Raw genomic sequence first — 15996 nt, 5'->3', positions numbered from 1 at the left:
TATTAGGTTACAGGTAATATGTTTTGAAAACAATTAGGTTAACCTAGGCATTTTTTACTGTCTTGTTTAATAATTGTTTTAAAAGACTGAATTAAGTGCGTTCGAGTGACTATTTAAAAAAAAACCTACAACCACGAGTTTGGAACGACCGAAAAATTAAAACATTAAGCAAAGAGCAATGAAAGAAGAAATAGGCGTGGTAATGAAGTTCTTAACACAAACTAGTTAATGATAAGCTTTATAATCATCATGCAGTCAATTAACTACGATGCCATCGTTAATTTATTTTGTAATTTTGACGAATGAGAAAATTTCGAAACAAATTATAAACAAGCTATGATGCAGAATTGCAATTGTATCACAAAAATATTTATGTACGTTACAAGTTTTTACTTAGTTGAACCGATCTATTTTTCAATTGAATTTGTTAAGGAGATTTTTCGTTGAAATTTATAATTTTCTCATATAATGTTGGATATAATTTTATACCTTACTTACACGTTTACGTAATTGGTATAACACCTGTTAAAACAAACAAAAAACTAGAACATGTTACAGGTATTGATGGTAAAGTACGGTCGCTAAACATTCGTTTACAAGTATATTTTGTTTCTAGGAATATGCAGAAGGTTTGTGTCTTGTTTAGCTTCACTAACATATAGACTTTAAAATAAAACAACAATTTAACCTGCTTCATTTATTAATTATTAAATTTCTGTGTTCAATTTCATCACAAAAATATTTTCTGAAGATGTGATATTCAAATCCAAGTTGCTATGTATTTAACCGTCGACATCTTCTGCGCGTGCCGGATCAACATGATCAACATCACGACCAACACGGAAGTTTGGTAATTTGTAGTATGAAGTGGAATCTCGTTTTTCCAATGCCTGCTCGAGATTGAAATCGTTCATTCCCATTATATTTCTGATGTTTCGTCCTGTATCAAGATCCATAATTCTCCCATCAACAAAACGATTCCACAAGAGGAATCTCTCCGGAGGCATGTCCTTATCAGCCGACAGTTTATGCTCTACCAAATCGTATTTTCCTACCGGTATTCGTTCTAGCCTCGGATATAACTTTGGAAAACCATAGCATAGTGTAAGCTGGATAATCAGGAGAAAACAAGCTGGTGCAAACCCCATTTCTACCAGTTCTTTAATTATAAAAAGTAAGTGGTAACATAATAATGTAAAGAATTATTTCCAAATTGTTAGATGCATATGATTTGCTAGTCATTGTACAACGATTAATGTACAGAAAATTGTAATTGACACAGTCTTATGAAAATTTGATTTATTTGTAAAACATCAACATGAGATTAAATTTAATTCAAGCAACACAGCATGAACAAAACATAAGAATAATTTCATACTCTGTCTAGTACAGCAAAACAGCTATGATCCAAAGCTCAGCAAAGGTTCGAATTACTTTAGTAGGTAAAACATTAAAATGTTTTGTAGATTTACAAATGATTTTTGCAAACACATTTTGAACCCTTAATCGAAGTTAACAACGAATTACCTTAATAAGGTGCAATACCACTAAATCATAGTACGTCACATCCGGTTGCAAACGAAAAAGGGTTGAAAAAAATATTCCCTTGAATTTGACAGTTGTAGGGTATTAATCTTACATTTCATTGCAAAATTCTGAATCATTAACATATATCCTGGATGTTTCAAAGCTCAAGTCTTTTTTTACTTGGTGTTTCTATAGAATATTTTGGAAACTTGAGGTTACATGGTTACTGAAGCTTGTACACAGGGAAAATAGGGATGAACATTTGATTGGTTAACTTCCAGTGATGGTTATTATCTTATATGAAATGAAATGTTATGTGAAATTTTGTCTGTAGTACTGGACAGGATAAAACTTTACTCATGCCAAGTATTTCTTTATTTGAAACAAAGATAAATTCTGCACATTTTTTTGAAAAGTGCCAATTTAGCAAAGACTAATAGGGGAAACACAATGGTGGTATTACTCCTATAAAGTTGATTCTTTAACTTCTCGATAGAAATGATATTAACTCTTTCAACAAGTTCAAGACAATAGAATTTTTGCTGAAGATTTGTCAATACTTTTTTAATCCCTGCCCTGTTGGTTTCTGTTGACTACAACATATTATATGTAAGAGAATGATTAATTTTCATGTAAATGATTTGAATATTGAAATACTACCTGTGAATGTATGACTGCTTTTGTTTTAGTGATCCGCAAACGTGTCTTTACTCAAATCATTATTAATTTCTCTTTTGATGTATTTCGTTTGAAATTCGCATTTTTTGTTTCTCCTCTGACGAAATTATTGATTAGTTTCATACATTGTATATAGATGCCTTTTGTTACGAAGGTTCTGTATGTTATACGGTATGTTCAATGTCTTTGACCTAACATTTATGTTTCAGCGACTGTGCTTTAAACAATGTATATTTTTTATGTGAATTTCTTACTTATTATGAGTACAAGTATAACTATATTTGGTATATGGATCACTTGCAACGACTACGTGTCTTTCAGACAGGGTTCACCTGACCTTAGTCTAATTTTAAGGATCAGTGATCAAGGTTGAAGTTACGTGACTAGCTATATATAGGTCCATTTTTCAGAAACTGTAACCAGTATGTCAACTATATGTGGCTTATGGGATGATTGTTAGGTGTTACCATCAGTTTGGCAGGTTTCATCTGACTTTGACCTCAATTTCAAGGTACATTGGTCATTGTTCAGTTTTTGTGTTTTGGTCTATTTTTCAAATGTTATAAACAATAGGTGCACTATAATTGACGTATGGAATCATTGTAAAGTGAACATGTCTGTCTGGAAGGTATCATCTGTCCTTGATCGTATTTTCATGAATCATTGGTCAATGTTATGTTTCCATAATTTGATCCTCATTGCAGATACTGTAGGTCAACTATACTTTAAGCAGTTAGTCAACTGTATTTGTTGTATTGAATGATTGTATGGTGTACATAGGTATAAGAAGATGTGGTATGAATGCCAATGAGACAACTCTCCATCCAAGTCACAATTTGTAAAAGTAAACCATGATATGTCAAAGTACGGCCTTCAACACGAAGCCTTGGTTTACACCGAACAGCAAGCTATAAAGGGCCCCAAAAATGACTAGTGTAAACACATTCAAACAGGAAAACCAACGGTCTAATCTATATAAAAAACGAGAAACGAGAAACACTTATGAACCACATCAACAAACGACAACCACTGAACATCAGGTACCTGAATTAGGACAGGTGCAAACAAATGCAGCGGGTTTAAACGTTTTAATAGGCGCCAATGTCTGTATGGCAGGGTTATTTGACCTTGGCCTAAATTTCACGTTCATTGATAATATTAAGTCTGTTTATTAAATACTAGTAGCATAAGGTCAAATATGTTTGATGCATATGATGATTGCAAGGTGTACATATCTGTCTGGCATGTATCATCTGACCTTAACCTCATTTTCATGGTTTATTTGTTAGTGTTAAGATTTTATAAATTTATCTGTGATACTATAAACAATGAGTCAACTGTATATGGGGTATTGAATGATTATAAGGTGTATATGTCTGTCTAGCTGGGTTTATCTGACCTTGATCTCATTATCATCAACAATTGACAATTTTGAATTGTGTGAGACTTACGTTGCAGTCTTGTTTTTGATTTATTACAATATATTTTCTTATGTTGGAAAAAAGCTCAATTAATTCAAACTGCAGCAAATGTGCTGGTTTTGAACGACCTCATTTGAACTGAGCTTATATCCTATCAATGCAACTGCTTATATTTCACAACCTAGTTTGTATTGTTTATTTTGTTTTGTTTTGGATGTTGATTTATTTTACATTAGTTCAAAATCAACAATTCGTCATAATTTTGGTTCTTATTAATGCAACCTTCAATTAGACCCTTAGTTGAAATGGTTTGTTCAAGTTGTTTAGTTATTTGAAAGTAAGGAAAACTTTAAATATGAAACAAGGAGCCAACAGGAGACCCATTGTTGACTGATTTGGCCCCAAAAATATCATTCTCATACACATATTTTTTTTTAATCTATGACATGCAATCAAACAGACCTAGAATAATCTTTATTGTACTATTTCACGTGCTTGTGTATTTTTGATGTTAATATCGGGTCACATGACCATAGGCTGTCTTCAGAGGTCATCTCCATGGTGGCTTAGATGGCATCTAGTATTTATATTACACATAATGCTGATATTTCATTACATTTCATACATAGTTTTTTGTTTTCAATTGACTTTTTGTAATTCTGGCATATATTTTAGCATCTATTAAGAATTTTCTATTAGTTGAACGTTGTTTGGATTTGAAGACAATAGCTACACTTGTAGATACAATACAATTAAGTTTATAGTATCCTGATTTTACTTGACATGAAATAGGTATGGTAAACAGGTTTTGTGTAGAGCTTTTTGGCATTAAAAAGTGACAATTCGACAATAAGAGAATTGACCACTGTGCAAAAACTCATGAAATTGATACAATTTTTATACTAAGGGTAAAAAAACAATATATGGGCTTAATAACTGATTTTGATTAAAACTTTGAGATGCTGAAAATCGAGGAAAAAAAAAGCCAATTTAACTGTTTTATTTTTTTAAATGTTATTAAACTAAAATCTCTAAAGGTTTAATATTTGTACACAATACACAAAGTGTCTGTGGAAAACGTTCTCAAATTTATCTTGAAAAAGGAGGTCAGAAGGGATTGGCTTGGATAAAAACGAAATTTGAAAATATGAAAATAAACTAGATTACTAAAAAGACTTTGAAGAATGTGATGGTTGGGGAATTTCAAAGAAGATATATCCGAACTACAAATTGATTCATTTGTTGCTTAAAGTCTACATATTTTATTTGAGCTTATAACTTGATATAGGCGATTAATAAATGAAAAAAAAAACAAAAAAAAACAATAGGATGTTATTTGATATATGATTTCTACATCTATAGTGATAGACTTTTTAATTCTATCTTGAATGACACATGAAAGCTAGGGATTTGACAACAATAGCAACACAGTAACAAATTTCAACTTCATGACGTCAATGAATTTTATTGATTGACAGCTTATCAATCATTCATATTGTCAACCCAACGTTTTATAGTTGTCTCATTGGCAATCATATCAATCTCCTTATTCCAATTATAATGAAAAGAAATCAACATAACCTTAAATGGTAATGCGAAACAAATTACCAAGCATAGTCAATTCAAAGACGAAGTAAACTCCAAGGTAATTTCAAAGTATGATAGTCAAGTCAGTGGAAAGACACAAATCTTATCAACTGATAGAACAATTACAGTGGTAAACACGCTGAAATACTAAACTTATGAAATTGTTTGACCAGGTCTTCTGAAGGATAGATATATCTTCATAATATAGCTCGTCAACTGTTTTGGTTCTTATACATCTTTGGCTTTCAAATATTCGGCTTTGAGCGTTCCTGGTGACGGTAAAACAAGATAACCGCTTCGGACGCAAGGAATTTATGAAGTGTTGTTTTTATTTTTAAATGGTTGGTTGTAGTTTGAAGAAATTTATAGTTCTCAAATGAGTTATGACACTCAACTTTAATATATGTGAATTCTTTATAAAACATGCATGAATTTTTTCGAATAAATTGTATAAATGTCAACATCGCAACAGTTAGATATATTTTCGTTGAAGAAAGTATCTAGTTTATAAGGAGTTGATTTCAGTCTCAGTCAATAGGTTAATAGGTATAAACATTGTAAACGAAACTAAAAGCCGAGTATCAGATTTCGTCACTTAAAATGATCACTCCAGAAATTAGATTATATAAGAACCTCCGTTTTACAATTTGTGCTTTTGATTTTTGTTCGATTTTGTATTATATCTAACATGTTATTTTTCTTGCTCCGTTTTACATTTAAACTGTATACAATAGATACAAAACCAATAGTGAGGTCAATGCGAAGCAAATATATACTAGTGACTAGTCCAACAGCATATTAAAATGAATAGTATTTGTTAAATAAATACGAATTAATTATTAATACAAAATTTCAAATTAATTAGATATGAAATCTTGTCTAACTACTTCAGTATTTAATGTCACCTTTGGTATTTTTTTGGGTCATTTTCCTTACTACTCTTCGAATCTTATTCTGGAAAGAAACAAAAAGAAGAGGTCCAACGAAAAGGATTGCACAAAGTTAGCGTAGTATATAAAGTTGTTTGAAAGCAACCGAGAATTGATCAAATAACTGGAGTTTTTAAAAGGAGTAAATAACTCAAAAGACAGAAATGAAAGTACTTAGAAAAAAAGGAGTGATAAGTATGTAAACAAACAAGACAATCAATGAGAATACATTTTAGCAAAATGAGTACAGAAACACTAGTTTAATTAACAATAATTTTTGTGGATACATGGGACAGAAAGAATCACATGTGAAGTTGTCGTGTCAATTACCGCAAAAACAACGATACGCACAGAAAAGATAATATTGAATTAACGTTTCAAGTGCTAATTAAAATAAAATTTGAAATTCATAAATATTTAGCTTTATATCAGATACATTTGTAAGTAGAATAATACAACTATAAGTATATAATTTGATATATTTTCGACATTTCTAATGACTGTTTATGGATCAATCGCTGTTAACTGAAATCAATAGAACAAATATCCCCTCTTTTGTATACTAATGAAAATAGTCTTCACTTTTACGCAGTTCAAAATAAATGAACGACTGTGAAACAGCAACATATTGTCTAAAACCTACCTTAACGTATCTATCTTCCTTAATTGTAAGTAAATTGGAGTAAAGTGTTGTTTATATACACACAGCTTATTGTTAGATCTCAGGAGGGTCTGATTACAAAGCTTTGACAAGATACTGTGACAAGGGAAAACATTAAACGTTTTCTATCCTGATCAGTTTTATTTTTACCAGTAAATCATGTCCTTTAGAACTATATTAGTTTCAATTTGATATGAAGTTTAAATTTGAGCTGATAGTGAAGACAAAGCGGAACATCCAATTGATTTACGATTAACACGATCCATCGGAGGAAGACCTTTACAAATATTTAATGTCACTGGCACAACACTTAGAATGGGCATTTGTTTAATGATTTTCGCAAAGAATCGCACGATAATTGAGTTCAGAAAATATCGAATATATTCTAGATGGATGATAAGTAAAATGAGTATAATACCTTAATATTACGACAACATGGTGGCTAATGATGATGGTTAAAGCAATATATCGACATTAATGATACCCAATGAGTCAGTACTGCCGTCACTTTAATTATTTTAACTTCACTAACACCGCGGTTGCATCTTTCACACATGAATTGATGTTAAACACATTGGTACCTTTGTTAAGAATATTTCGAATGTGAGGCTCTAAAATATGTTCTTATTTAACCAGAAACATGATCTAAGGACAAGATAGCAGTGTATATAATGTGCAAATCCTGAAATACCATTTTCACTGTATCCGCTATGAATTTCTAATGTAGAATGATAAATAAACAGACGACAAATTCATGATTTTTGAATGAAATAAGAAATAAAATATAATATGTTCTGTTTTATAAATTCATGATATAGGTGATAGATGCGAACGGGTTTGCATCGCTCCTACAGCCATCCTGGTGTAATTTTGATACACAAATAGATAAATATTAAGAAAAGTTCACGATCAGAGCTTGCAAGAGATTTAAAAGCAACAGTTAAGTTTCATTTGTAGAAAAATGTACCTATTAACATAATTATTAATGTTGTATAATTAAAACAGGTTTTGTCGTTCTGCTTGTTGATATTGAATTAAACTCCACTATGCTATTTTCGTTATGCGATTCATGTTAACTGTCGAATAATGATACTTGACTTTCATTTTCACTGTAGGGCGATTCATTTCTATTGTATATGCGATGCATTTCCACAAAAGGAAATTATTTAATTTTCATCATTTAAAGTCTTAAATCAGCTGACCGTTTAACAATATGTATGAAATCAGAAGGACTGATTATATATGCATACTTTGTGAGTGAAAGTCTGAGGTAATATATCAATAAGTTCCGTAAAAATAGCATTATTGCTAATATAGTCAATTCTATTTTGTCAAATAATTTGTCCAGATCTATATGTAGGATAAATTTAATCCTTTCCTGTGACACGCCATCATTGAATACACATATCTTGGACAGTAAAGCCAATCCACGTCACCAAAAAAGCAAAGTTTTCGGTTTCGGTCTAAATCTACATCACAAACTTATAAAACTTATTAAAGTTATTTTCCTAATGCTTGTAGTTAAAAGGTTTGGTTGGCTTGCTTGTTTTGTTTGTTTACATGATTGCTTAAATATTGTAATTAAGTTTGAGCAAACATTTATACAAACAAAGCAAGCAAGCCAACCAAACCTTTAAACTACAAGCATTAGGAAAATAGCTCTAATGGATAACAAAGAGCGTTCAAAATACGATCTTCATTTCATTATTGAGTGAGTGGTTACGTTTTCATCTAGCGCAAATAATTGCGTTACATTTGACGCTTGGATGATGACTGGATATTTGAAATTTCACATGCCATTGTGTATACATCTTATACAGTAAAGAAATTTCGAGCAACAATCGAGTCACCTTAATTTATGTTTGAATTTCTTACACATTGGTGTTACAAATAAGCAAATTTGTAATTGTAAGAATACAAGGCCATATTCAATACATTTTATTATTACATATTTAAATAGTTCTATGACATGGGGTATATAACCGCCGTACAGTTGATTCCGGACGTTAATCGCTGCATCGCGAAGCGAGGTTGGTAGATAGACCGTCCTAATATTTTCACCAAAGACTAATTGACGTACTGTTCAGTTAAGTATTCAATGTTTATGAAAACAAAGTTTTTGCTCCTGACCGCATTGTATATTTTTTGTATTACATGAACACCCTGTGACTATTTTAAATAGACAGGTCTGTGAATTACTCGTAAACAGCGCGAAACAAACATTCTATGTAACTCAAACATGATTAAACTACAAATAAAGCATAATTGATTGGCTCTTACAGTAAAACCGACCGTGTATTTTGTGATTTGTTGTTGTTTAAAATACATAATGCGAATGAGAAACCCGTTGTTTTCTTTTATTTGCAGACATTTAATTGAAAAACTGTCCACAAAATTTCGGCATTGTACGATTCATTCTCTTTGAAGTTTGTTTGCTTTCTTTAGTATCGTTCGTTGTAAATTTTTGGTTTTTTTCGTTGTGCGAAAGCCTAACAATATGATAGAAATGTGTATGAAATGGTGTGACAAATTTTCAAAGTTTTTTCAAGCGCGAGTACTAAAACTTTTCAAGGAAAATTCGCCATAAAAATAAGTTATATTGATGGATGTTCTACTCCAGTATATTTTCGGATCCATGACACACTAATAGCAAACTCACCAAAAACATTTCGATATGCATGATATGAACGTATTACCTTAAGACGATGTGACACATATCACCCCGACCTTCGTGTGAGCTTGACCTTCGACCTCAGGTTCAAAACACTTGATTTTTTAGAAACTTGATTGCAATAGGCGCGATGAGTGGGATTCTCTTCGTTTAGTAAGTTCTGTTTCATGTCAAACAAATACAAAATTCATGTTGTTTGAATCTTCAATAGAAAACGTTAGAAATGTCAAATAGATTCGGTAGTTGCAATTACTTGCTAACAAAAAATAACAGATTATGAGATAGGTATTTCAATAGAAATAGCAAATTATGTTCTCGATATTTAACTAAGGAACGGTACAGAACCATACCGAAAACAGGCACCGAACGTACAGAAAAAAAATCGACGAACGGTACACAACGCACGACGTCCGGAATCAACCATACGTTGGTTATACCCGTGTATATTCAAGAAAGCATCTACGACTAGCTTGTATTTCAAATTTTAAAAATCATCAATATTAAAGTCATCAAAAGACTGTTTTCAGTTGTTCGATGTCGAATTATCATATAAAACAACAATGAAAATTCTTCGCAATTTCAAAAATTCAAAATCAGAAATGATCGCACTTACATCGCATTTATAGTTAAAATGAATCGCATTCAGTAATCAATATGATGGATTCAGCTGCTTTAATTACACTTTTTTGGACTTAAATCCTGTTATTATACATTAAAAAGTTATATTCTAATGAAATTGTGTTAAAACATACATTGAAATCACTTATTTTGTATTTTTAAAAAGTAAACAAACGCATTGTTCCCCATCATCCTTTATTCTACACTAGACTCGCATATAACAGTGAAAATGAACTAACTGGATTAGCACTTAATATACACTGGGATAGGCGAAATATACCAAAGGGACATTTAAACTCGTATGTCGAAAACAAACTGACAATGTCATGGCAAAAAAACGACAAAAAAGACAAACAACAGTATACAAAACACAACATTGAAAATTAAAGACGAGCACAAGTACAAAACATTTGCATTTGATGTTGAATGTTTATTTGTTTACAATTATCCCTTATACCAATAGAAATGATGAAAGTAGACTATTCAGCACATTTTTTTTCTGGATATTATTGATATTTAAACTTAGCGATCAATTCACAAACTAAACAATTGTCCGTCAGCGGCACGACTCATGTATTTAATCAATATAATTCTTCGCTCAAGCATTTGCAATGTTTAATTAACATCTTTTTACATTGATAATAATTTACTCAAACCAAGTTTACATGTCGTAACTGAGAAGTTAGCCGGCATATTGACTTGCTGAAATCCATAAATATTCCATCAATGCAACAAAATTGAAAGTGAAACACCTACCTCAAAAACTCCATTTTAACGAGGACCATTTAGCTCAATAAAATGAGAATAACAGTTTTCTCAATAAATGCTAAGATATAAAAAATAAGAAGATGTGGTATGATTGCCAATGAGTCAACTCTCCCCCAGAGACCAAATGACATAGAAGTTTACAACTATATGTCACCATACGGCCTTCAACAATGATTGAAACCCATATCGCATAGTCAGCTATCAAAGGCACCGAAATGACAAATGTAAAACAATTCAAACGAGAAAACTAACGGTCTGATTTATGTAAAAAACGTTGAACGACAAAAATATGACATACAGTAATAAACGACAACTACTGATTTACAGGCTCTTGACTTGGGACAGGCGCATACAGAATGTGCCGGGGTAAAACATGTTTGTTGGCGCCCAACCCTCCCCTAACCTGGGACAGTGGTGTAACAGCACAACATATGAACAAACTATAAAAATCAGAAAAAACAAGTAACAAAAACACAGACCGGACGTGTCAGGGTATTTATACATTCCCACAGCAAAAAAACACTTAGTATAGATCTTAGAGTTACTGACAGCTAGTTCAAAGCCAATACCAACTAATAAAAAAGTTATGTATCTAAGACTAAAATATCAATCAGAACACACATCCAACATCTAAAGGATTTAGATCACTCGGGTATTCCTCCCCTGCTTAAGGATGATAATTTGACATTAAATGATATTGCTAAAGCAAACGAATTTAATAACTTTTTTGCCATGCAGACAAACATAGATGACACCGAAGCCATTATTCCTGACTTAACCGTTCCAGACTGTACACTAAGTGACATTACACTTAGAGATAGTGAGGTCGAAGATGTTCTAAAGATTTTAAATCCTAATAAGGCCTCAGGTCCAGAATTGATAAACCCAATATTTTTAAAAGAGGCTGCTTCACAGCTAAAATTATCACTTTGTAAACTATTTAATTTATCTTTATCTGAAGCTATATTTCCTGCAGATTGGAAAAAAGCAAATGTAACTCCAGTTTTTAAGAGTAACAACTGTACAAAATTACAGACCAATCTCGTTGCTAAGTATCTTATCAAAGTGCATGAACGATGTGTCTATAAACATGTACACAACTTTCTAATTGAAAATAGGACCATCACCTCTAATCAATCAGGTTTTACCATAGGCGATTCTGCCATAAATCAACTAATTGATATTTCTAACAACTTCGGTAGAGCTTTAGATAACGGAAAAGAAATTAGGGTTTTTTTTTGTGACATCAGCAAAGCTTTTGATCGGGTTTGGCATAAAGGACTTTTATCCAAACTTAAACAATATGGAATTTCTGGAAATTTACTAAATTGGTTTTGTGATTATCTATCTGAAAGGAGTCAACGGGTGGTCTTAAATGGGAGCAATTCAACATGGAGACAGATAAATGCAGGTGTCCCGCAGGGCTCAATTTTAGGTCTGCTACTTTTTCTAATCTTTATTAACGACATAGTAACTTATATTAAAGCTACTATCAAATTATTTGCAGACGACACAAGTATTTATTTGACAGTAGACACCCCTGAGAATACTGCTGAAATTCTTAATAGAGATCTTAATAAAATTCATATGTGGTCTTCTGAGTGGCTTGTAAACTTAAATTCACAAAAAACAGAAACTATGATTATTTCAAGAGAATCAATAAAACCTAGTCATCCGATCTTAAAAATGAATGACATTGATCTTCAAGAGGTTGCTACTCATAAACACTGAGGTATTATTTTTTCAAATAATGGGTTATGGAATAATCATATTGAATATGTAGTTAAACGTGCATACAATGGAATAAATATCCTTAGGAAGATGCGTTTTATACTCAATAGGTATTTTTCATATTTTCGACCAATATTAGCGTACTGGGATGTCATTTGGGATAACCAAACACAATACTTGATTAATAAAGTGGAAAATGTTCAAATTGAAGCTATGAGAATTGTAACGGGTGGGAATAAATTAACTTCGATACAGATGCTTTATGAGGAAACAGGTTGGGAGCACTTTAAGAAAGAAGGGAAAAACACAAGCTCACTATGTTTTATAAAATGGTAAATAAGGAAACTCCAGATTATTTACAAAACTTGGTACCAAATCAAATAGTTTAATTACATAACCATTTCACTCGTCAGACTCAAAATACTCAATTCGGAAATACGTACAAGAACTAATCTCTACTCCGATTATTTCCTTCCTTCGTCTATTAAATTGTGGAATAAGTTACTAGATCAAACGAGAAATTCTACGTCTTTAAGTATTTTTAAAAGTCGTATAAAAAACCCAAATAATAAATGCCCAAATTTTTACTACACTGGTACAAGAATGGGTCAAGTATTACATGCTAGGTTAAGGATGAATAGTAGTTCTTTAAATGAACATTTGTTCAAACGAAATCTAGTAGATTCTTCAAACTGCTCGTGTGGTGTAATAGAGTCTACAGTTCAGTTCATTTTTTATTGCATTTTTTTCTCAATTAATTATCCAGTCACACTAAACACAAATTTACTTTTATTTGGATCACAAGCTCTAACTTTAGACCAAAAAAAAGATATTTTTGAAAAAGTACAAAAATTCTTACTAAAGTGCAAGAGATTTACCAGTTAAATTATTATTCACTATTTTTGACAAAGTTGCTTTTCATCTGGACATGTGTGTAGTATTTAAGTGTATTTTATTTTTTTATTTTTTCTTATTTTTTTATATATTTTTTTATTCTATTTTTCTTTTTTTGTTGTAATTTCATTATTTTCAAATTATAATTTTTCCCCCTTTCTGTTTTTTGTTATACTTATTTATTCTTGTTCCATATCATTGTAACATTACATGCTATATTTATGTAATCGTTAATTGGAGTTGGTATTTCAAGGAAACGGATTAATATAAGCTATGTACAGCTTGTTTCCGAATCCTATTATAATTATGTATTTTGTATGATGATATATTTGTAATGATGACGAATAAATATGTTTAAACTTAAGGATTAGTGTAAAGACTTCATTAACATTCTGAGAAAAACATGATCTTGTGCAATGCAAAATACAGGTATCGACAGATTGTAGAACCGTGAAAGAGGGACGAAAGATACCAGACGGACAGTCAAACTCATAGATCGAAAACAAACTGACAAAGCCATGGCAAAAAACAAAAAGTCAAACAAATCGTTTTTTATATAGATTAGACCGTTGGGTTTCCCGTTTGAATGGTTTTACACTAGTATTTTTTTGGGGCCCTTTATAGCTTACTGTTCGGTGTGAGCCAAGGCTCCGTGTTGAAGACCGTACTTTGACCTATAATGGTTTACTTTTATAAATTTTGACTTGGATGGAGAGTTGTCTCATTGGCACTCATACCACATCTTCTTATATCTATAAACAGACAAATAATAGTACAGATAACACACAATAGAAAACTAACGACTAAGCAACACGAACCCCACCAAAAACTGGGGTGATCTCAGGTGCTCCGGAAGGGTAAGCAGATCCTGCTCCACATGTGGCACCCGTCGTGTTGCTTATGTTATTATAAATCCGGTAAATAGTCTAATTCGGTAGGTCACATTCGCGAAAAGGGAAGGGTATTGTAGTTACGACATAAGGAACATATCCGATATCATCTGTGAAACGGTTATTCCATAACGGTCAACCAACTCGTGATGGCGTCCGTAAAATTTACGAAGGGATGATTTCAACTTCACCATTTGGAACTCTTGGTTTAATAGCTTCCTTGTGAGCAGCAATCCTCTATCAAGGAAATCATGATAGGAAATACAAGCCCGGGAATATCGTATCAATTGGGAGATATATACTCCGTATGCAGGCGCTGCTGGAATGTTGCTACATAGAAATGGAAAGTTCACAATTGGGAAGCTGAAATAATCTCTTTTGTCGTAAAGTTTTGTTTTCAACCGACCCTCATTGTCAATTTCTAGATGTAAGTCAAGATGTGAGGCAGACTTAACTGTATCTGTAGTATCCTTTATCTCTAGTTCGATGGGATAGATTCGTTCAACATAGTCACCAAATTTTGTATTATTTAGTGAGAGAACATCATCTATATAGTGGAACGTAGAGGTAAAGGATATTGCTAACTTCTTATCTCTCTTCCTAAGAAGTTCCTGTATGAAGTCAGCCTCATAATAATAAAGAAACAAGTCGGCAAGAAGAGGGGCACAATTGGTTCCCATTGGAATTCCGACAGTCTGTCGAAAAACACGTCCTCCAAACATAACAAATATGTTGTCAATCAAGAATCAAGCATCTTGATAATGTTCATATGTATATGTATATAACAATAATATAAGTTTGGTTTTAATTTACAAATAACAAAATCAATATTCATACCAATATAAACAGTATTCAAAGATCTAATTACAGTGTTGGATTAGTAACCTTTTAGAATAAGTTTATTTAAAGGATCGATAAGTCTACCCGGATCGTATCTAAATTTCCGGGGTCGGTTAGCAACATCTCCGTAAAAAATAAGATGTGCTACAGCCAAACTTGCAAATCAAATCTTTGTATCTATGGAAAATTTAGTAAAGGTTGTAAGTAATATGTGGTAACAAAATCAGTAATACATAGCTAGATTACGTTCTTTGAAATAAAAAACGTCACTAGAGACACGGGCATAGTGAACGAGTTGTGATATATAAATACAGTAAGATGGTGCAAAAGGAACATCACCATCCAAAAGAAAAAGAAGAAAAATAACGATAGGGAAAGAAAAATCGTCCCTTTTGTCGTAGATTTTTGTGTAGAGTTTTCCGTGTAGAACTGAACTATTTAAATCTAGGAAAAGACCGTTATTATCGTTTATATTTGATTTATTTAAAGTAAGTTCTTTGGTTAAATTACGGCAGAATATTTAGAAAATTCTATATACTTTATTGCCGAAACGTACACAAATGTTGTCAAGGAGAAAATTAACAGCTTCAATCATCTCATCATACCTCCAGTATGTATATCTAGCAGATTTACCTGTCTCATTAGAGAAGAAGGCTTTAAATGAGTTGCAGCAATTAGATTTGTCAAACGACCATTTAGTTAAACAAGAAAACTTTTGTTTGATAAGATTGTGTGGAAGTGTAGTGTAAGGAGTTGAAAAGTCAAATTTGTCAGCAGAATA

This window comes from Mytilus californianus, unplaced genomic scaffold (assembly GCF_021869535.1).
Source record: "Mytilus californianus isolate M0D057914Y unplaced genomic scaffold, xbMytCali1.0.p SCAF_10, whole genome shotgun sequence".
NCBI classification, from domain to species: domain Eukaryota; kingdom Metazoa; phylum Mollusca; class Bivalvia; order Mytilida; family Mytilidae; genus Mytilus; species Mytilus californianus.
This window is presented reverse-complemented; position numbering follows the sequence as displayed.